Here is a 24,271-nt window from a genome sequence, read left to right as displayed (position 1 = left end):
GAACAGCAAACTGACAAAACACCTTCCTTCCAGCTGTACTTCCTGCCGCTTGAAAATGTGCAGAAAAGTAACAATTGCAAAGAAGAAAACTGGAAAAGCCCTGTAAGAAACACAGGTGTGAACTTTTTCTCCCCGTTGGCCACAATTAATAATTCCCATTCTTATCTAAGAAGTGGTGAAATGTTATTGAATTCACAAATGTCAACAAACATGACAAATATGTGAAATTTTTTTTTCTTAGGTAAATAATGGAAAACCCAACTCAATCCCCAAGCAACTTTGTAATTGCACATAATAGCTTTTCCACATAATAAACTGAGTTATGGCTTAAGCAGTTCTGATTTTTATTAGATCTTCCTTAAATTCATTTTGCATCTCCCCAGCCAGTAGAGCCCCTCCTGCCCAGCACAGGACACCCACTGCTCCCCAGTGTAAGTCTCTTTCTTTTCTCTGCAGTTTTGGATAAACATTATTCTTTGTAAAGGGTTTTAACACCTCCATTTTCTTCTGTGGTTCTTTTTTTCCTGTTTCTAAAGACCTGGAAAATTTATACTTGTGAAATAACATAATCAGTACTTCACTAAGTTTTGCTCCATCATCTCTTATTTCACTCTGTGCAACATTCAATTTTCTGCTATACTTGTAGCCTAAAAATGCTTATTTTCAGTCTTCTTTGTGGTCCTCATTGTCATTAACCACCTGTGCTGCAAAGAAATAGAGAACATTTTGTAGAAAAATAGTAATTTTATTAGTTGGAAAAGATGTCATATAAAGTTTGTACTGGCTTTCATCTCATTTTCAAACAACTCAAGAGTGAGCTTGGAGGTTTGAACTGATGAGATATACTATTTACTATGATGTACAGAACTGAGACTCATTAACTGGCACAAATTCAGAAGGAATGCATATCCTTTTTTTCTCTGGTTATACACTGTTTTTACACTGTTTCATAAAGCTAAAACAACAGGATTATAAATTTTGATAAGAAAGGCTGAAAACATTCTTCAAACTAAGGCTGGTTTTCCACTATTTTCAGTATTATAAATCCTTACATTTAGTTTAGAGATAGAAAAATGCAGAAAATATCTTAAAAATAGCTTTCACAAGGGTAAAAAAAGTCTCTCTAACAATATAACAGGGTCCCAGCACTTTCCAAGATGGTGTTTCAGTCAGTTCTCTGTTTCCAAAGTCCTTGTCAAATCACATCCATACCCTGGGGATTGGAGGCCCCTTTGCAGTGCAGAGCTTTGGCCACATCTCTCCAGCATGCTCTAAGTTACCTGGAAAAGCAAACACCAAACATTTGGTTAAAGGAGACCTGACAGTGGGAGATACATTGTGAGAGGTGGTAAAAATAATAACTATAATGTGTATTAAATTGAGGGAAAACCAGAGAAGACTCACCAACAGAATCACCAGGTGTCCTCAAAAGCCAGTTCTATAACATGGGCGTAGCAATGTGTGAAACATTTGAGAGCCAGCAGAGAAATGACTGCAGACAGAAGCTTTCCCATCTCCTGTGGCTCAGAAATGTCCTTCCTCCCCAGCCTCCAGCAAAGGGCTCCTTGGGATGTGCGATCGAGGCTAGCCCCACCTTCCCCCCTCCGGACAGGTGTCAGAGTCCAGCCTGGCCTGGTGAAGGGTGAAACCAGACCCATCTGGCACAACACAGACACACAAACCCCCCAGCAGCTCACCACCTGCGGGGTAGGACGTGAAATCTGTCTGGTGACATCAGCTGTGACTGAAGGACACCCCACAGAGCCTGCACACAGCCCAGACACGAACTCCTCACCTGGAATGAACAGCTTAGCTGCCATTTGTCCCAGCTCAAACCTGTGTATTTGGTCTCGTGACAGGTGTTCCTGCCCATGGCAATGAGGCTGGAGATGGATGATCTTTAAGGTCCCTTCCAACCCAAGCCATTCTGTGATTCTATTCTTTCAAAACCCAGACACCAAAACAATCCAAAACCCACACAGAAATGATTTAAAGTACCAGATGTGTCTGCACTCCACATTTAGAGTTTTTCAACAGTTCTTTGTCTGTTGCCTCCATGCTCTTTGCTGTGATTGTGTCAGGCTTTGCTGGCTCACAACAGCCAAGCTAATAAAGTCTCCCCAAAACAGCTCCTGAGGGCTCCTTCCTGCACAAGACTGTGGGGACAGGTGCCTGCAAACTGATGGGATCTCAGCAAAGGTCTCTTTCCTGGATCAGAGGCAATAATCCTGCCTGCCTCCACTGTACGGGGATGTCTGGCAGCAGTGTGGTGAGCTGGGGCTTGTGTGGAGGTACAGGATGCAATTAGCAAGTTACTCTTTATTCTATTCCTATTTTTTAATGTTTGTGCTTATTTCCTTACTAATGGAAATTGATTTCTGCTCAATTTTAAACATTTGCAGTTAAAAGGAGCCTCCTGCTTCACAGAAAAACTAACAGCCACCAGGGCTGGGGTGAAGTGGGACCAGCAGTGGGTGTTGGTCCCTAGCCAGTTCCAATGCACCCTGGAGAGGTGGCAGCAGCATCCTCGAATACTTTTCAAGCCTTTTCAGGGTGGTGCCAGTTTGGGGCCTCTGCTGTGGGCTCTTGAGAAGCTCAGTCATCTGCATCACTTCCTGTATTTCTATTCCCATCACATTCTGGAACAGCTATAGGCTACTTAAAGCAGAATTTTTTAGCATCTCACAAGAATGTTGGTTTAGCTTAGAAATATGGAACAGGAGGTGACTGTAGTGCTGCCCACCACCCTGCTACTACAACCAAGCAAGTCAAATAACTGTGTTCAGCCTTTATTACATTGGCTGTGTCAGTCACAGCCTCGGTCATGGCCCTGGGCATCCCTGGGATAAGGTCTTATACAGACAATTATTCAGAGGAGAATGAACCATTCTGATGAACCTGTGCCCATGTACCTGACAAGGTTCCTGAGCAGTCTGATATTGGACTCCAGAGGAATATTGCCTGTATTCCACAAATTTCAGGTGTGTAACAAGAGAACTTGTTCAAGGCAGGCTGAGAATCAGCTTTTAGTATGCAAAATTTAGTAGACTTTTGAAGTTAATGTAACCTGTAGGGTGCCACACAGAGTGTCAGAAAGCACAGAAGTCTGGGATTTGTTTGCCAGATTTTTTTAAAAACCTTCAAAAGGTTTAAACCTGTTTAAATCTTAAACAAATCCCAAATGAAACACACATCATTATCATCAAAATTACAGTTATCCTGTACATAGGCAAAAATACGGGATGGTGAAAGAAAATGTACTAAAACTGTAACACTAGGCCTAAGCCCTGACAACTCCACAGTTGTGGAGGGAGTTTTTTTTTAATGTCTCCTTGGCAAATTTCATGCCCTCAGGACAGTTCCTCTCGCACCAGTAACACCCTGTGACACCATTTTTGCTGCCCCTGCAGCAGCACTGGGAGCAGAGGCAACAGCTGATCACAACTGGGTCCTGGAACACTCAAACCACTCTGAACATCCCCTGGGAGCAGGCGTGAAGGACGCAGGACCTGCCTGCACCAAACTGCAAACCCCAAACACCAAAAAACCACCGAACTCCAAACACCAAACCCCAAACATCAAACACAGTGACCAACACAGAGTCCAGACTAGAGGAGGCCACAACCCTGAGACCTTGGCCAGTGTCCACAAGTTATTTTTAGAAAAGAGGCATTCCAAGAACTTCATTCAACCCCACAATGGAAAGCATTAACAACATCCCCAGGCAAGAGCAAAGAATAACATCTCTGCATCCCCTTCCTGATCACAGCATCCCATGCCATCTGTGTACCAACACCATGGAGCTGTTCTGAGCCCTGGCGTTTCTGAACATGCCAGTCCATACTGAGCTCCTGCTGCCTCAAGAGTAGTGCTGTTGTAGGGTGGACTGTGAGTATGATTCCCATTTTGGCATAACTAGCCCTATTGGTGCGGGCACGTATCAATCCCAATTTCTCTGAGTCCCTGAGTAAACATGATGCCTTCCCTTTGAAATCAATTATGGGCAAAGAAGATCTCATTAAAACAAAAGAAGAATGGAACAACCAGTAAAACCTGGTAACTTGCATGCTTGCTATTTCCCAAGAACTGTAGAGACAGAGACCCCACCTGAAGTAAAGGAACCCATTCCCAATAAATAAATCAGCAGTGCACTGGAATGAGCCAAGCAAAGATGACTTTTACAGTTATATGTAAGTACGTGTCCTACTTTTTCTCAAAGTGAAATAAATAACCTTCATGCAAAAAGGGCAATACAAATATTGCAAATCCTATTTCCTGTTCGTCACCCTTCCAAAAGAAATATAAGACTTGTTCCTAAGTAAAGGTGCTTATACATATCCATGTCTGCTAAGAAAAACACATAATCATTAGAACTAGTCTAATTTCAGTAGAAAGAATATTCTGACAGTCACAAATTTATTCTTTATGATTTACAGCTCCATGGTTTTATCTTCAAGTGAAATATTTAATTTCTTCTTATATTGAAGCATCAAAACCATATAATTAATATGTAGTCAGGCTAATCCTTAAGCGCTATAAATCAGAAGCATTATATAAACAAAAATGTCGTCTTGAACAAGATTGGGAATGCACAAAACTACTTATATCCCACTTTTATAATGATGCAGTGACTCAGAGCAGATAGAAAATGATTAGTTTTCCTTCCAAAGTAGAAAATATTGCTTCCATCTGTAAAGTATAATATTGTGATGTCATAAAGTTTTCCTAAACACTGAATTTACCCTTATTCCCTCTCAATCATTTTAAAAGAACTGCTCTCTCTTATAGAGCTTGGATTTAAATCACAGTAACACACCAAGAAGATGAATGACATTGCTGTTGGATATGGCTAAAATTGGATCCTTCAGCACAGGTGAATGATGAGACAGCGCTTCTCTTCTTGATATATTTTCTTCTTCTATTAGTTTCCTTCCATGGCTGGGATTTCAGTTTGAATTTTAATGTATGCAGTTGCTGCTAATCTTAGTGTCTGATTTTTTTTCCAGCGCCCTCTTATTGTATAGACAATTCATTCTCCAAAGCAGTAATACACTGAGGCTTGTGACTGCCCAGGAGATAAAGCAATTCAGAATAAAGTTAGAGCCAGCTCTGCAGAAAGGCACAGACAACAGGTCAATATTCTCAGAAACAACCCCTTGCCACACAAAAATGCACACATTTGGATCAAGGCACAGGCATTCCCTCAGAGGGCTCCGGTCCTAGACAACAACATCGCTGGTAAGCCACCAGGGAAACATGATGGGCATATCCAAATTCACAGCTTCAGATTTTATTGAAAGGGCAAATTGCAGCCTGTTTCCTGCTTTACAGAGTCTGCCACAGATGCACACAACCCAAATTGTAGTCAATGCCAGTAGTTAAGTGTGAGCACTCAGATAATACCCTCCAAAGCCAGTTGTTCCTGGGAAGCCATTCAGAGAAAGAAATTGGTTAACTATTTTTCTAGGAAGCAATTTTTCTGATGTGGTTTTCACGGTGTTGTTTCATCTTTCTATCTAAAAGCCTGATGAGTTTGCATAACTTCTGCTTAATTCTGGAAATGGGAAAACAAAGTTTATTAGGAAAAGGTTAATTATATCCTTGCATGATCTGAGGTTGGGTGTAAAACTTGGCGTAAAAGTTTGAGAGGATTTTTCATTAAAATAGAGCCACTCAACCTCTGTGAACAATCTGTAAGATACTTACAGAGTGCATGAGCTGAAATCCACTCTTCATTCCTAACGTGAGCATAATGGAGCAAGGGCCCAGGGACAGAGATGAGCAATTGGAAGTGCAGCAGGCAGCTCTGTTCTATGTGAAGTAATTATTTTTACTATTTTTATTTTTGGCATGTGATCTGGTAGAATTTCCTAAGCATTCACTTTCTCATTAAGAAGTGTGAGTTCAAGCAGCAGTCTTGAAGTCTTGACACAGACCATTGGTTTCTTCAGTCTCCAAAGATGATGGTGTTCATTAGGACTGAAATCACCTGAAAGAAAATTCAGACAGTTTACATGAATATGGATGCTGTTGTTAAGCTGTGTGATGTGCTGAGAAGGAAAAATGCATAAAACCTTTACTAATCCTGCTGAAATCACTGATGTTTCCTACATGAACATGGTATTACAAAAGTCCTTCTTCCAAACAAATATTTCTATAACCAAACTACCAGGTGAAGAAAGTTAAAAAAAATATTAATGCCAAAGCTCATCTCTAAAGCCAGAGTTGAATAAAACCTGAACTATGAACTGACATTTAGAGCAGAGTTAATTTGAGGTACAGGCTTTGAAGTTCCCTCCAGGATTTTCCCCATTGTCAACTATTTCCAGAGAGCAACATTGTGCCCAGCAATCTGTATGAGTTTGAGACAAAACTCAGACTGCTCTTCAAGACTCTGGTTTTCTCACATCCACCGTTCTCTGTGTATGACACTGCCAGGACTGGAGAGGAACACTCCCTATTTCAACCAAGGCAATTGTGATTACAGCAAAAGGTCTTAAAACCTGTACCCTTTCCACCACAGTTACAAGCGCGGCCTCAGAGTTTAGACATTTTAGTTTATTCTGAGACTTGCTTTACAGAGCTCTACAGCAGGGATACAGCCACTTCTGAGCTCTATAAAGCACTGAGATCTAGCAGCTCACACACTTAGGTTCTGCTTGGCACCTCAGCAGAAGCTGCACAATTCACTTTGCCCATGGGCTGGCACACCTCTAGAGCCCCACAAAGCTCTGACTCTGAGCCCTCTGCTTGTTCAGCTCTACTCCTGTACCTCTGGCATGTCTAGCTGGGAAGGGTAAGACTTATCTTAGGGATCGGCACCATTCTTGTACAAAGAAGTTACAAAATAACGATGGAATCCATTTAAAGATAAAATGCTCTGAGATATGTTAGTCCCAAATGCCAAAGGCCACAACATATACAAACCTAAAAACATTACTTAGAGATTAAACAGAGAGAAAATTTGTAAAATGTCACCAGTAAATAGTTTGACTCACATTTATAAAATATCCACACCCTAAAACCAAACACAGAGGAAGTAGAAAATCATTAAATCCTTTCTTGTAGGCCAATGAGCAGCTGTGAGCAGGGTCTCCAGAGAGCTGCCACACTGCAAACTAGCCTGTAATAACTGGCCAAGGCGAAGTCAAACAGCATGTTTCACTAAATGGAAAAGATGGATCCTAGCACTACAAATCACCTGGAACACAGAGATCCACAAATCATTTCAGCATCCAGGTAGGAACACGTGGTCTGACGTGGGAAAGGCCAGTTCTTCACTTGACTTCACAGTTATGTATCACACAAACTGTGCTCCATTACCCACAGGACAAAAACTATTCCATGCTGCTTTGGAACCAGAGCAAACTATTCCAAACCTCTGCAAAAGCACCAATAGGGGCTTGTTTTCTAAACATGAAGAATAATTATGACTTCTTATAATTCATTCCTCACTAGGTTTTCATCTTCATAGCTTGTAACAAAGCCAGCTGTTGGGACAGAAGCATTTTTAAAGTTATAAATCAAGGAAGCTGGAAGAGAAGCTGCCCTTCCATTGCAAAAGCTGCTTTGCTGTGCCAGGTTATCAGCAGAACATTTGCATCACTGCAAGTCCTGTAACTCGCTTCTCTTTCCCATATGTTGGGATGGATCTTTGACTATGCTGCAACAAATCATATTTTAGCAAAAAGAACATTACAGCAACACCAGAGAAAGCAGCATGAGTATTCCTTTACAAAGGATTTAGAAGGGTCAGGAACATGCAGAGATTTTAACAAAATACTTGTCTGATAATAGCACTCATTGTTTCCATTCAGATTGAAAATTCACCTTTTATTTTCATTGTTTAGCATATAAAATTTCGTAGGTTTTTAAAGCTCCAGCTTCAGAGAGTCTGCTCTTAATCTAAGAGCTGTGATTACTGATTTAAATGTCCTTTGGAATTCTTAGTTCATTCATCACCAATTCTTCCTCTATCAGTAAATAGATCATAATTTACTAATAACACTAGGAAGATTTCAATACTCCAGGATTATTAAATACTTTAAATTTTAATCTGTTTTAAAAAATACTTATTTACTAGAAAGCTTGGCTTTCATATTGATATTCTTCATGTTCAAAGCTAAAATTTCCAGATGAAATGCAGAAAATAAAGCCTTTATTTATCTTGAAAGCAAGAATAAGCCCATTATTCCTGAACTAAAAATATTTAAGTGTCAGAAACAGCACATCAGCTGAGCTTTGTAATATATAAGAGTTTAAGAACCACGTGCCTTTCCCCCTGCATGATGAAACCACATTAGTCTAAGACAGAATGTTATCAAGCTGTCCAGAGCAGCACGGGAGGCTGGTGACACTGCAGCTCCCCTCCCTTATGACTTTCATATTTCCTTCCTTTTCCCTCCCCAAATCCCTCCCATCCTGCTGCTAATTTCCATGACATGTACAGCCAGAAGGGAGGTGTTGTGGAAGGAGGGAGGGAGGGAGAGGCAGAAGAGGCATCAAGCAGGAAATAGGGGCAGTCCATGAGCCCAGGACACGGATCCAGAGCCCTTCCCAAAGCCTTGCAGGCTGCCCTCAGGCCAAGCCTGGTATTCCCCCCCACCAGACCAGACTCCTCCAGATTCTGCTTGGAGTATGTAGCATTTCACCCTCTTTATGCACATTTCCAGCATATATATTTAAATAAACACTAGTAACTAAAATTTCAGGATTCAACAGTTGAAGCTAAAAAGTGCAAGGGACCCAGTCCTGTACCTCTGTTTGCAGCAGTTCAACAGGCACTCCCCTTTTTGCCTGCTTTTATGAGAATTAAGTGCAAATGGCTGAGAAAAAACCCAATCCTGGTGTCAGGACAAGGCATCTGGGAGATACACTGCACACCATGAACTAGAATATGCCAGCAGCTGATGGACTGAAATATTCTCCAAGTGTGTCTCTCACAGGGTATTCCCCTCAGTTTTGCATCCTGCTGGGAGGCTCCCATTCTCCCAGTGTCCAAAAGGGTGATGTGAAAAAGGAGCAGCTACATGGAATGTGGAGCTCGGCATTTCCCAACACATCTTCAGAGCTGGCCAAAGCAGATCCAAGTCATGAGCCAGCAGAAATGTCCTAAAAAAATCGTGTGTGAACTTAGGTCAGAGCTGACTTTGTATATAAGCATAAGCGTACTCTCAGGACACCCTCAGGACAGGTTTAGCCCCTGCCATGTGCACCAGAGCCATTGTGGTCTGAATCTTATGTTAATAGCACAGTAACCCAGAGCAGGAGTGCTAAGAGCTCCTTCCTAAGCTTCCCCTCCTAATTCCCTACCTTTAGCCAGCAGTGAGCTGCCTTCCAGGGCATTGATGGGATTACAAAGCACAGGTTTCAGCTATGCCAGGGAGTCACCACAGCACTGCTGGGTGCTGCTAGGGGCAGCAGCTACAGCCTGCACACGAGCTGCTCACAACACAGCTCTGCCCTCCCCAGCAGGTTTTCAAACAGTAATTGTCTGAGACCCCGTTCCTACATGACAGAATATGTTATTTTCAAATTGCAGTTGCATCTGAATTTTTTCCAAGATGGACTATCACACATCCAGTCTCACCCATCAGATCTGGGTCCATCTCTGTCAGGGGGGACCGTGCTCCTGGGGAGGCTGACACCCACCAGAGCTGCAGAAGTGATGCCAGCTGGCCACTGTAGACTCCCCCATAGGAAAGCACTGAGTCCCACAGGGTGGAGCAATTCTGCTTGGTCTAAGGGCTGGCTACATCAAATTCTGGAAGCAGAACAGTTAAACAGAAGCAGTACTGACAACGCCTGATGAACGAAATCCCTCCTCCTTCTGAAGGGAGGAGGAGATATGTTTCATTAATTATTACCTTCCAGTGCATGTTGACATGCTCCTGTCTGTGCTGAATTTCATGTAAACCCTCTGTTGAACATCACATGCTCATGAGCTGCCTGAAGTGCAAGATTTTGTATTTGGGTATCTGACAGATGTTTACAAACTCATGTATCTGCACAGCTTCTTCCTGCCTATCCATCTGTGCTCCCTGTAAGACAGCAAGTTATTCCACCTTAGGCTGGAATAATTTAAGATTGTGACATCCATCCTTAATCTGCATTTTTTAGCTAGTAGCATGCTGAGATTTTAAGCTACAGCTACTAGACTGTCATTTGACATTAATCGAAGCTGCTTATTTAAGATTCAGCCATTTCTAAACAAATGGCTGTAACTATATGATGCTACAGCTGTTTTTAAAGATGACAGGACTGTGATTAACTGGGACCTGTGGAATGCACAACCTGCCATAATTGGTAACACAAATTTCAGGATGGTCCAACGTACCAGAAGGCTGAGCTCTTTAAAAACCTCACCAAAAAAAAAAAAAAAAAAAAAAAAATTAATACCCATTCCTCCCTGCTTTTAGCAGCACATGAAGAAGCAGACAGGTTCAGGGCTTTCTAGCACAGGCTCATCTCTGAGGATCCTTAAGCATCTTTTACAGTCCCCATAGTGAGAGCCTCTCTCTGTCCTGTACAGACATGTTCTCTCTTGTCTGAGAAGTGACACAGGATGAAGCTGGGGTCTCCTACAAGCATCTCTACCCCAATGATTAGTTACACATTATTTCATCCTCTTGGGATGAGAGAACATCAATTTCACCTACTCCAACACCTTCCAGTAAGGGCTCAGAGCAGGCTCAGAGTGGGCTCAGAACGGGCTCAGGGTAGGCTAAGGGTGGGCTCAGAATGGGCTCAGAGCAGGCTCAGATCGGGCTCAGGCTGGGCTCAGAACAGGCTCAGAGTGGGCTCAGCCCCATGGATACCTGTCAGGAGCAGAGCCAGAGGCTTCCCCCACACAGCATCAATAACCAGAGACAATTAGAACTGGGGTAATTATTTTATCCATATCAATTGATATGGAGATGATTAGCAGGCACAAGAGGCAGGGTGGGCTTTAAACCACCCCCTGAAGGAAATGAGAGTGGGAGAAAGGCAGCAGCTCGGCTGTGACCACTGTGCCAGGATGGTCTGGAGGGCACAGTGACCCCTTCGCTGGCTTGAGCAGAGTACTGGACCAGCACACAATTTAAAAAGCCTAAAATGAGTATTAATTACCCATTGCCTGATTGCAAGCCTCTTCTGTTTTCAAACTCTTCATAAATTGATTCTAATTTCTTCTATGGAACAATTAAAAGTGTTTTTGTTATCCTGATGAACTGAACTGTAACCAAAGCTTTTGCAAATAAACACAAAGACAGATGATAAAGCTGGTAATAAGCAGATTGCTCCTGTGTCCTGAGCAGCCACCAACACTTGGCAGAGAATATCATCTTTCACAACAACAACAACAAAGGCTAAGAGCACACGGCTATTTCATGCAGTCATCAGAACAAAATGCACTGAATATTATATTTCACACTAAATACATTACCCTGGCAGTTTGACACTCAGCATTTCAATAGATATTGCATCTCTCTAACATTCTGCCTGAATTTCTGCAGATGGACTTTTAAGTATCAATGGAAGATTACTTTACTTGTCATGCTAAAAAGATTTTAAAGAATGGTTGCACACACTTCATTTTAAATTTTTTTCTATTTCTTTTTTTTTTAAAGGAAAACGACTTATGAATTCAGAAACATGGTTCTACTGAGAGGTCAAACCCCGTGTTGTTGCAGCCCTTTGTGTGTGGTGCTCTTCTAGCCACTCAAAACTCTCATCAGATGTTCCCAGCAAAGCACTGGGAGGATTTGCTCAAGTATAAGGCTGCTTACCTAGACAATGCTGGGCTAAGCTGAGAGAAGGTAACAGCATTCTCAGATCTCATCAAGCCAATGTGCCTTTTTTTTTAAATTGTATTTTACTTTAAAGCTGTGAAGCTTCCTGGAAACATGCAAATACACAAGAATCTCAATTCTCAGTAAAAACTCCAAATGAGTAAGCACTAAAGGAATAAAACCCAGCTGGATGCCATGATTTCAGAAGACACCTTGAGCACACAAATATCTCTCAGGATCACAAACAGACAAAACCAACAGCATTAGCCCATGAAAAATGTGTATTTTGAAGTTCAGTTCCAGAGTCCTGAAAATCAGGCACCTACCAAGGCTAAGTATTAAGGACATATGTTAAGGTTAAGGACACATATTTAGTGTCTGCCAGTCACTACAGAGTTTCAGGCACAAACCAGCCCCTTCACTTGCACATGTCTCTGCTCTGACTCCCAGTCAGAATGCCCAGGAACTGCCTTATCCAACCCTGGGCCTCCACACCAGCACCATCTCGGCTGCTGTCATCAGATCCAACAGCAATTAACATCCTTGTAAGCTGCAGCTATTCTAGAATTTTACATTTAATTTTTTTTTCCAAATGGAGGAGGGAGTTCATTCACAGAGAGGGAGTTTCATCACTCACGTGGCAAACCTGCCAGTAGCAGATCACAGAATGGATTGTTACCTTTCCCTATCCATTTTGCAAAGATATTGCTTTCTTTCCAGACTGCAAGCATCACTTCTAACTGGATTTTGAATTATAATGTGAACTTTACAAAATTATTGGTGCTATTCATATCACTAGTTAGATTCTATGGAACAGTGATATTTTTTGACCTTCCCCAAACCAGCACCTCTTAGTGTTTATTATCATAACAGAACCACAGCCAGCAGAAATTGAACATTTCCAAGTAAAGTATTACATTGCAGGGAGTAAACAAGGAATAAAACATTTTTATACTTCTCCCTAAACTTATTTGCTTTTTGAAAATACTTATGCAGCACAAAGACACGAGTTTAGTGAGAAATACAGCCAGTTCCTCTCTAATTGAAACATTTATGCTTTTTGTTCTGCTAGCAAAAAGCAATGAATAGTAATATTGTAAGACAAATACACAAGAAAGTTATAGATATGATTGTAAAACAACATCATCCTAATGTTCCCACTTAATTACCCTGAAATGTATTCTATTTAATATTCATTACTCAAAAGCCAATTTAAAAGAGAATGAGGTGAAGGGACTTATTCAGAGAGACGGACTGTCATTCACTGCAATAGTTATCTAATATACAGAAGTTAATAAAGCAGATTAATCTACAAGTCCCTTTAAGCCATCACTGAGTTTAGAACAACTGCCTCTTTGACCCCTAACCCTCCCGCTGCGCACCAGTAGCAGGTGCCAGCTGCACTGAAATGATGGCTGAGGCGTTTTAAGGCAAAGCCTTTTCTTGCTTTGCTTCTGACCAGCAGCTGACCCTGTAGAAGCGATTGTTTCATGTGCTGGCCTAAAGGCTACACAAACCAGCAAGGGATAAACAAAAGCAGACACGGAGCAGCTGCCTCGCCCGCGGCCCTGCGGCGCCGACACCTCGCGCCAGCGTGCGGAGCCTTGTGCTCCTCGCCGGGCTGGTACAAAGCGTGCTCTGGGCGGAACGGAACTTCTCCCCAGCCCAAAACTGCTGCTGCGAACTGGAGCACAGCTTGGATGATTAAGAGGGGATTCCCAATTTGATTTAGCGCCATTAATAAGACCGTGAAATCTTCAGATACATCACTAATGATGATGTATTTTAACATTAAAAGTCTTAAAATTAAATTACTCAGTTCACATGATAACGAATCACAATGAGGCTTTAAACAAAGCGGAATTAGAAAAGACACTAAGCTCATTAATTTCTTTCGTTTCTTAATTGACAGCACACATAGTGATAACTATACATTTAGCAATATACTTGGGACTGGGATTGCTGCCATTTTTATACAGGAACAGTAAGAAGCATGTATAAAAGAGAAGCAACTGTAGCTTTCATTAATACAACACAGTTTTGACAGTTATTTTGCTGATGCAAATTACACAACCACAAAAACAATCAGAGTAATGATTAAATGCAGTTATGTACATGGGAGACTACTAGTGCAAATGTTAACGTATTTAAATGGGTTCCTTCATTAAAAAGATTATATATGATATTAAACCATCAATCAAATTGAAACACTAGAGTCTAAATGTATTGTCACTGGTTAAAGTAAATGACTTTGAGACTGAATTTTGGCTCACTCAACATGGTGCCTTTTCTGTTGCTTAGCCACCCAAATCTCTGCTGGCTTGGCTACAGCTGGTATATCACCATCCCTTTCAATTAATAAAGTAAGTTATGGTAGTATTGGATAACATTTTTAAATTGGGCTAAGAGGCTGAAACAGATGTCCCAGGGAAAATCCTTCTCACTATTTTATGAAAACTTCCAAGCCTTCAGCCAGCAAAAGCTGAGCACCCTCATCCTGATTCAGCTGAGCTTTTAAACACATTTGATTTTAAGCATATGAACAATCACACCTGTGGGTTTGATCTGCTCTTAACATGAAGTATATGCTCACAAATAAGACTGAGGGTCTTAGGCACTCAACATCTTGCACCAGTACCCTCTGCCAGTGCCAATTAGATTTCTTTGTGATGTGCTTATGTGCAAGTGCTGCTGCCTGGGCCACGAAGCACGTGTTATAAACACAGCTCCACTGCAGGTTTTTATCTCCATTACTGTGCATAACTCCACACTAGCAGTATAAGGCACTCAGCTTTAGCTGAAAAACAAAAACATCACTTATCTCACTAAATGAACGGGAAAAAGGAAAGTTGCAATTTATAATACTTTCTCATTGTAGTAATGCCACTTGATTTTTCATTGCTACTGGCACCTCTACTTCCTCGTATCCACTTTCCAGGCAGTGCCTGTAGTGCTGCTTCACTTGGTGCCTCCCACCTCTGGGTCCTTGGTCACACTCTGCCCCACTGGGCAGCCCGGGCAAGTTCCCCAGGACATCATCCCCTCCTCCTCCCCAGCACCTCCCATCCCATCCTGGCTCCTGGTTCCTGACTCTGGTCTTTGTTCACCTGCACACCTTCCCTCTTACCTGCTGTGACACTCCCATCCCAGAGGTCCTTCTCCAGCCTTTGTATTCTACCAGATCCTCCTCTGAGAGGGAATGCTGGCTCTTCTCGTGTCCTTGCTGATGGTCCCCTCTGCCAGCACTGCCCACCTGCTGCCCCCTGAAATGCTGAACCCTCGAAGGGCTCAGCTCGGGCACAGCCTCGTCCTACAGACACCCGGCCCCAAAGCACCTCTCTGCCAGCCCTGGCCCCTGCTGGGGCCCACCCAGGCTGAGACGTGGAGCAACCCTGCCAGGGGCCAGGGGGAACCCAAACACTGGTACAGTGCTCAGTCTCATCGAAAACCCAGCTCATTGTCCACATCATCTTTCTGAAAATGATGCACAGCAAGTAATCTCTGGGCACTGCTGTCCCTCACTTGGCCTCCCTGGCCAGGAAACACCCAGGAAAGAAAGTGAACACTGGAATGCCACTGAAATCCTGTTTCTATTCAACCAACCAACCATTTATCCCCTCTGCACCCAGCACAGAATCATTTCAGAGATGCAAGCAAGAATTCTTTACCTATCATGCCTTATTCATAAACATTTGTTAGAACTGCAGGTGAAGGATGCTACAAAACACATCAATTTTTGGAAAGGACTAAAAGGAATAGTATTCCACTACTAAAATAATATTCTACTACTAAAAAAATAAGCTAACAGCCTAATGTGTAGAGTTCAGCAAGATCAGCATTGACAGAAGGTAAAGGAAGCTTCTTAAGACCAAAAATTACAATTATCTTTATAAAGTGAAGCAGCAGAGGCTTCAAGTCTCAATCTGAGAAAAACAGTAAAGTAGAAGCTTTTAAAAAGTATTTATCAAAGTGCTTAGAACAGAACAGAACATCAATAGTTGAGTGCCGTAAACTTAATACCGTGTTCTACCCATATATCTGAAATTACTTCCCACATTCATTCGGTGTGGCTGTAAGATCCCCTCACCAAGTGGCTGTCTGCAGATGGAGAGATGGAGCTGCTCGCGCGGGGCTACTAGCCCGGACACGGCAAAACCGGGCCAGAGCCAGCAGCCACTGCCGAGTTTCCCAGGGATGCCGAAATTTGCTCCTGAGCATTATGGAGCTGTTTCACTTCCATGCTCTCTATTGCTCCCTCTTTGTACAGTCACAAAATTAAAGCCCCGAGCTGCTGCGGGGCACACGTGAGGGAGCAAGGTGGGAACGAGGGGAGCGGTGCCACAGCTCCGCTGCTCGGGGCCGGGCCGTGAGCGCCTCAGGCGCGGTCACACCGCGCTGTCCGCAGCGGCCGCGCCGTGACCGCCCCGCTGGGCAGCGCGGGCGTGATGGGGTGCTGGTGGTGATGATGATGATGATGATGATGGTGATACCGCCGTTCCCGCCGCGCGGAGCGGTGACGCTGCCCGTAGGACAGCGGGACACCCGCACTCGCGGCCGGGCTGGCGGGCGGGCGGCGGTTCCTGCTGCGGGAGGGCCCCGGCTTCGCAGAGCCGCTCCTACCCAGCCCCGGCCCCTCCCGCCGCCCGCGGGCGCGGCCCGCACCTACCGCCCGCCGCCTTCTCCTCCGGCGCGGCGGCCGCTCGGCCCCGGCCCCCGGGCCGGGCCGGGCCGGGCCGGGCCGGCGGAGCCGCTGCCCCGCCCCGGGCGCGCTGGGCGGGGGCGCGGCGCCGGCGCTGCCCGAGATCCCCCCCCGGCCCGGGGCACACGCGGCGCTGCGGGGCCCGAGCGGGGCCGGGTCATTGTCCGGCTGCCGCCGGAGCCTCACGGCACCCCGAGTCCCGGCTCGGAACTGTGCAGGGAGCGCGGCAGCGGCGCAGGTACCGTGCTGCCAAACCCCCAAAGTGGAGCACGGTTTGCCAGCAGGCCGCAGGTTTTCAGCGCCGTTAAGCGTCTGGGACCCGCTCCTTAACAGGGTTATGCATTACTGAGACCAAACAGATGTCCTGAAAACTGAAACCACTGGTTAGGAAGCAGCAATCTTGTTCATTAGCTTCCATGATAGTCAAATCGTCTATAAACCCAGTGTTTAATGGCCAGCCAATGAATAATCAATGTCTCACTTTTCATCCGAGTGTGAAAGTGAGAATAATCTAATACGCCGTGCCCCCGGTAGCGCACCAGGCCCTGGGTTCCGCTTCTATTCAGGGCTGATTTATAACCCAATGGAAACCTGATGTAAACATATGATCAATGAGTCCCATCATTGCTAATAATAACCCCCAACCGACACACTCCCTCATCTCCAAAGCCATCCCTTTAGGCTATTAGTTTCGTCCAGCTAATCCTCTCCACTATTCCTGCCTGCTGCTTTTACCTTGGCCATCCGTTCAGTCCGGCAGACTCAGAAGTAATTTTATACGCAGCAGAGAGCGGGTGGAATTGATTTTTTGCTCAGTGCTCAGTTCCCATCTGAATAATTATCAATTTTACTGCCTCATAAAGGGAAGAGTCAAAATTTCAAATCAATTCAAAAGAGCTTCTGAGACTACAGAAACTGTGCATGAGAATAAAGGTCAAAGTTGTCAGTGACCTCGGGAGATGATGTCAGATATTAGTACCCTGAATAGTTGACATCAAAGGCACTCAATATGATATGACTAGTGCTAATGCAAATCATATTTATGCTGACTGCTGGAGACCAGCCATTAATATTTAAAAGAGTATGTGAAAGCCTGCATTCAAAATAAATATAACGTATTCCGCAGAATCTGAAGTTAATAAAGACAAATTGCTGCCTAGTCATACGCTGTAAAGTGAAAGATTACTGCATATTAACAGACAAAGTATTACATCAGGATTGCCTCAAATGGACGGCAGCCCGGAGCCCAGCCTGCTGCTCTGCCCCTTCAATCACTGCACGTGAGGTGCAGTCTGGAGCAATTCAACAGCCCCAAACGCTGACTGCTGCTTCCAGGAAACCCCTGTCAGGCGTGTAAAACACAAGAACCTGTAATATGACAAGGGAATCGTCCTATTCTGGTAATGATGTCAATAATAAACACCATTAATATTCTCAGAATACAGTGCCAGGATTATATTAGCTACCATTAGTTCCTTTTCACCTTCAATTAGAACAGCAAGCAAATGTCAACAGCAACTGGTGACTGTATGCCAGGCTTTTTACAAATGACACCCAGCTAGCAGGGAAACACAAATGACCACATTCATCATTTGCATTTAGTTAATTTCTGTTTTCATTAAAAGCCTCCTGACCTGTGAAACACACCTCTTTAAATGGCAGCTCTGCCACTGCATTAGATTCCTGTAAATAAGCATTTTCAAATAGTTTAATGAGAATTTAAGGGCATATGTCATGGAGCAAACATGGAGATCTGTAGCTATGAACATCTTGGTCTCTCTGTAATGCACTTGGGCTGTGAAAACCTGAGGGAGTTGAGAAGGGGCAATCTCTCCTAAGCACTACAGAGGCCACTTCCTTTTCAGAAGCATGAGATTTAATTTCTATTGTATTTACCTTTAATAGAAAAAAATCCCAGTGAGTCATTTACTGCAAAATAAAATATTCAAACTTGACAGCATACAGACATTCCATTTACACATTTCATTACCAAAATGTGTAGTTCAATTCTAGAATTTGTTCTTCTTCCTCCTAAAATACTTTAGAGCCTTTTCTTCCCATTTGTCCACAGAAATGTATTGATGATCTCACATGCATATTTTTATCAGCAAAAATGAAACACCCAGTTGTAAGATGCTGTATAGGCAAGTACAGAGCCTACACTGTTCAGTGTGACAAAAAATAACTTCAGTCCTTGGTTGTCATGAGAACACAGCTGAAGCTACTCAGGGTTGCATCCCAGAATGGGAAGATTTGTTCTGTCACTAAATAGCCACTGCTACCTGGTGTTGAGTACCCCAAAATCCAGGAGAATTCAGAAACATAGTAATACCCCATAGAAAAGACTGTGAATTCACCTGCTGTAGAACTTCTGGGTTCTGCTGCATGAAGTGGAGCGATCTCTGTCCACCTGTGAAATGTCTCTACCTCTGAGAGTGTTCCTGTCTTCTTTAGCTAGGTGCCCGAAGAAGCAGGTGACAATGTAGTCTAAAGTAGCACAACATCTGGAGGAGATAATTGTATCCATGTAAAAAATGAAACAGTTTTGTAATTGTTTCCATAAAAAATAACTAAAATGACACTTCACAGTACTTCAAGAGCTCAAACTTTAATCTATTTGACATTAGGCTAGATGATAAATCACCAATCTGGTTTTGGCACAGGGGCTGAGCAGCTTTGAAGACTGCTTTCACTAAGGCCCCTTTGCTGTTGGGGAACTGGTTATTCATGTTTTACCATGTCGTGGGTTATCTATGTTAAGGATGCTCTAACTGCAGCAAGCCTCACTCAGCACTGTGTGGACACTGTGGTCCCTCTGGCAGGATGAGGGCTGACATTTTACTAGTATTCAGTTTCACATTCAAAAGACTGCAGATTCCTGGAAACTAAAATTCTGGTTTGATCTGCCTACTGAGAAGACAAGGTTAAACCCAATAGAGCTGTTGTCCAGGCTTTCCTCAAGAAGGGTTTCCCAGTGTTTCTCAGCCCCAAGGAGCTTATAACCCATGTCAGGTGCCAAACACTGAACAAGGGCCATTAAAGGCAGTAAAAAGGTCATCATAAACAGCCAGTTAGTCTGTTCACTTATTAACTAGTAATTAAAGTGGGTTAAAGTGTATTAAATACATTAAAAGCAGTGTCCTGGCTGGTGGTTCTCATGCACTCTTCCCTTGTCTTGCTCTGGCAAACAGTGGGGCACCTTCCCCTGCCCAGCTGCCACCTCCTTGACCTGGCACCCAAGGGACTCCCTGGACACCTGGACACAGCCCCCTGTGCTGCCACCAGCTCCTATCCTGTAACCACTCATTCCACAGCTGCCGACTCCATCCCAACACAGCCCCTGAAGCTCCTTGTGCAGGCAGCAGCTGAACGTGCTGGGTGCCAAGCTTAGCCCTGATACCCTCTGCAATTCCAGACATCCCATCTGATGAGTGGAATGTTGAGGGCTCCATCCTGTTGCCACTAGCTTCAGCAAGAACTTCTCTAGGCCTTTTATAGTTCACAGTATTTATTTTAGATGGGCCACTGGAGTAAGGGATGTGGGGGTTGCAAAAGGAATTAAACTGTTAAAATGCTCATTGTAAGGGAAAAGGGATTAGAAGGATCCAATTAAATGTACCTTGAATTCTTTAAGCTATGCTAATTTGGAGGCCTGCCAACCCTGCAGTATTCATTTAAACACATCCCTCTAGACACTGGAGTATTTTGATCTGTGTCTATTTAACTCCTTGAGCTCTGTGCTGACACTATTAACCCTTCACCATCTAAATCCTAACAGCATCTTGCTAAGGGTGTTTTGGAGAGAACACTAAAGGGACTTTACAGCCAGAGAAGAAGTGGTCTCCTAAGGCTTGATCTTCCAAAGCAACCAGCTGGCTCAGCAGCAGGAGCTGGGAGTCACCTAACAGCTCACAAAAATGAGCTGGAGCCTCTCAGCTCTGTCTCCACAGAACCCATGAGCTTCTGGGGGCTGAACTCAATGAGGCGAGAGGGCAGGACATTGCTGGAACAGAGCTGAGTTCAAAGCTGCGAGTGCTGACAAAGCCAAGGCCGCAGAACCTGGCACTCTCTTATTCCCAACCAAAACAGTCCTGCATATAAACTAGAAATGCAATTCATGGTGGAATTGAATCACCATCAATAACAACAAGTAAGAGATTTGAAAATACATATTTCATAGGCGGGCTCTGCTGTATTTCCTAACCAGTGCTTAACTCTATTTCTTTTTAAATTGAATAATACAAAGTAAATCACTATCATCACTTTACAACACAGCAGTAGTTTTAAACATGCTGATACTGTGCAAGTAGGTATTTTACACTCGACAGTAAGTGATTTTAGCAGGACAGCAGACAGGTCTATGCTATCATTTGCTCATGAGAATCTGATAGGAGTGTTAAGAGATACTTAAATTTGCCCATAACTATATATCAAATATGCTTCCCTATGCTCATTTTTCCTTTTGATTGCAGACAGGGAGTGTCAAGCAAACTCCCTTGAATGACTCTTTTGGGCATGTGGAACCCTGTGCTTTGCAGAACAGTGTTCTCACTAAATCTTAGTGAGACAAGACAACCAAATAAATAGAACAAACAGGAGCAATGAGGAGCTACCAGCTCTAGGCTATGGCCAGAAAAATGGGTGAGAAGACAGAATAAAGATATAATTATAAAGGAAACAGAGAAAAATCTTAGTATAATCAGAAAAAATGCAGTCAAACCACACTTCTCAGTTCTGGTCCACTCAGCTCCATGCCCTGTGTACAAACCATGTGGATCACGAAGTGAGCAGGTCCTGGTTACACAAACACCACCTCCAGCTCTGGGTGTGCCAGCAGGGAACAGGAGCACTCAGCAGCTTTGTCAGGCAAACTGAGCCCTCTGCACCTCCCAGGTAGGGGCTGGGGGTGGGCAAAGGACACAGATGGCAACTGTGCCACCAGTCACCAGTCCTTGGCTTTCTGCTTTGCTAGCAGGTGTTCATTTCAGATTTGGGGCCTTACCTGCAGTTCTCTGTTATCTGTGTGGTTTTGCCTCATGGATGCAATTCCAATCAGCCATCAGCTCATTCAATTGCAAGTTGAGCATGTATCTTAGAATGGGTTATATTGTTTTAGAAGAGACATCAAGACCCCAGAGGACTTAACAATGCCTTTTGGTCTCAGCAATATGACAAGAACCTGCTGTAAGGAAATTGTTTTTCAGTAGTTTAATGACATTGCTGAATGTCTGCAGATTAAAAGATTTTGGTTTGGCAAGGAGAGGGAGTTAAGTAGTATTATCTTTGTCCATCAGCTGCTTGTAGTTCAATACTGGCATTATTTGCCTTTGAGACTAAACCTGGAAAATAAATGGATGTAGCAATTTAACATCTAAATTAGGCAGCAAGACAGAAAAAAATGTTTTACTTTTTCCTCAATGAATAGCATCCTATACTATTAATCATATGAGAATTAGAAAAGCTTTGCAGAGATTAGTGACAAAATGCCAGGCAGAATGCCTTAAAAGGCTCTGATCCACTGAGTCAGCTGTGAAAAAGCCAGGTAAACACTTTGGAAGGGAACTGCTGGAGTGTTTATCCTCCCAATAAAAGCTCCGATGAGGTGCTTCCATTACGGTTGATTTGCAGTGAGGTGCTTCAGAAGGGATACATATTCCTTATAAAGTGAGGAATCAAGAAAGGTATTTACTCCGCACCAGAATGAACACTACTCAGGAAAAAGAATTTGGGGAATGTTTTTTCCAACAGCTGACAGCAATGATAGTCTCAAAGGTTTCACATACATAAAAAGAATGGAGAAAAATGTCACTTTTTTCTGTGAAAGAGACGTGATCTCCTTGTATATAATTTTTAAAATAAAAAGACAGCTATTTAATTTTTATAAACATTTCTGAAAATGACTTGTATGTTCTAATCAGTTTAAAACACAATTCCCCCTCACAAGGCTTATAGCCTTGAGCCCTGCTATTCTGAGATGTTCTTGTGGCACTGATACAATTCAGTGAAAAGGCAATGCTTGGATCTACTCACAAGGTTGTATGTGGCCAAATAACACAGAAGAAGTAAATCTATATTTCACTGTCTGATAATTGATAATGTCCCAAATATCAACATTTTAAAAGGGATAAAATATTTAGGAAATTTATGACAGGTGAGACTATTCAGATTATTAAAATCTAATCAACATTAAGAGCTATAAACTGTCCAGTAGTACTTCTGGACATATCATTACAGCAGTATGGAAAATAACATTTCTTTAACACAAATGAAGAATTTGATGGCCGACTTGAATATTAATTCCTGATACATGATATTAAGGAAAAATAATCAGTTTGTCACTGCAACATGGAAATTTTAAAAAAATGAAGCCTTTTTCAGCTGACTAATCATGGGAAGTAAGCACAGGCGTGTGGACACAACCAAAACATGTCTTGGGGAGCTAACACGAAAACAAGTGAAAGTGACCAGCGGGATCCTAAAGATGGAGGCAGAAACCAAATAGGACCATTGTCCATCCAACCTCCTGTTAAAACCAGGGTCAGCACTAGACAGGTTCCTCAGGACTTTTTCCAGTATCTGGGAATATCTCCAAGGATGGAGACTCCACAGTGTTTTGGCCTTGTAGGTTTGTATTTATTTTTGGTGCTGTAAGGACATTAAGAGGAACTGAAGGAGAGCATTGGATAAGCAAATCTAGGCTCTATGAAAAAAAAGTGAGCTGTTCACACTTTTTTTGTTATTTTCTAAGCAGAATATTAGGCATTCTACAGAATATAAGTTTTCTAAGGTGTTCCTAAAAAAAAAAAAAAAATCAATACTTTTTCATAATTAAACTCCCACATGCCTAAACCACAAAAACTTGAAGTTAAAACTGGAAAGACATAATTTTCTTAGTCCTCGACCTGCCTTGAGTGAGAGATCAACACTTTTTGAGAGGGAAAAATTAACAGAACACCTGAAAGCTGAAGCTTATTTAGCTTTTACATTTTCTTCTCTCCCTTTTACATTAGTTCCAATTGCTTTTCAAAGAGATATGATGCTAGAGATGGTATGCTAGTGAATTATAGAAATGAACTGCAACAATGAGCATAACCAGTGTCTCCCAAGGAAGAGGTGTAGAGGGTAGCAGAGCCCAGCTCAGGGCTTGCTGAACTGGCCAAGGTCAGGTTCAGGTAGAATACCCACCTGCAGCCATGGGCAGGAGGCACCGTGCCATCACCACTGTGACAAAGCACTCAGAATATCAGGGAGATGGATTTTGTTATACAGCAGAATGACCCGAATGCTCCTCATGCTGCTGCTGCTCAGCCCTTCCCTGCCTGTTCCCCCTCAGAGTGCTCCCCTCCCGAAGAGCTGGCCGTGTTTATTTAGCAGAGGATCCCCTCCCGAAGAGCTGGCCGTGTTGATTTAGCAGAGGATCCCCTCCCGAAGAGCTGGCCGTGTTGATTTAGCAGAGGATCCCCTCCCGAAGAGCTGGCCGTGTTGATTTAGCAGAGGATCCCCTCCCGAAGAGCTGGCCGTGTTGATTTAGCAGAGGGAGAACTCCTCGGTGCCTCCCTGCCCTCCTGCGGGCCCTGGGCAGGAGGAGCAGCCACAGCTCCTGCAGAGCCACACCTACACATGCTCATGGTGTGGGCTCCTGGTCCTTCCCGCAAGAACTCCCCTAATCAAGAGATGTGACTGAAGATTTTGAGCAGCTTCCCTGTCAGAAACTGCAGGCTATTCCAAGGTGACCAGAATGTAACTGCATGATTTATTTATTCTTCCTCCAAAATCTCCTTCTCCATATTCCAAATTACTT

At 43.3% G+C, this 24,271-nt stretch overlaps 1 long non-coding RNA gene across 1 annotated transcript in view; it reads right to left on the bottom strand.

Moving 5' to 3' along the window:
• Positions 1-724: 724 nt before the first annotated feature.
• The window catches only part of LOC137482848 (uncharacterized), a 110,627-nt gene continuing 87,080 nt past the window's right edge, over positions 725-24,271 (bottom strand). The window contains exons 5-6 of the long non-coding RNA XR_011004246.1: positions 5,707-5,989; positions 725-1,280 (exon numbers count right to left, since the gene is read on the bottom strand). This is a non-coding gene — a long non-coding RNA (uncharacterized lncRNA). The remainder of the gene's footprint in view (positions 1,281-5,706; positions 5,990-24,271) is intronic.

This window comes from Anomalospiza imberbis, chromosome 15 (genome assembly GCF_031753505.1).
Source record: "Anomalospiza imberbis isolate Cuckoo-Finch-1a 21T00152 chromosome 15, ASM3175350v1, whole genome shotgun sequence".
In the NCBI taxonomy this organism is placed as follows: Eukaryota; Metazoa; Chordata; class Aves; order Passeriformes; family Viduidae; genus Anomalospiza; species Anomalospiza imberbis.
The sequence above is the reverse complement of the archived record's forward strand: the minus strand, read 5'-3'. Positions and strand labels throughout refer to the sequence as shown.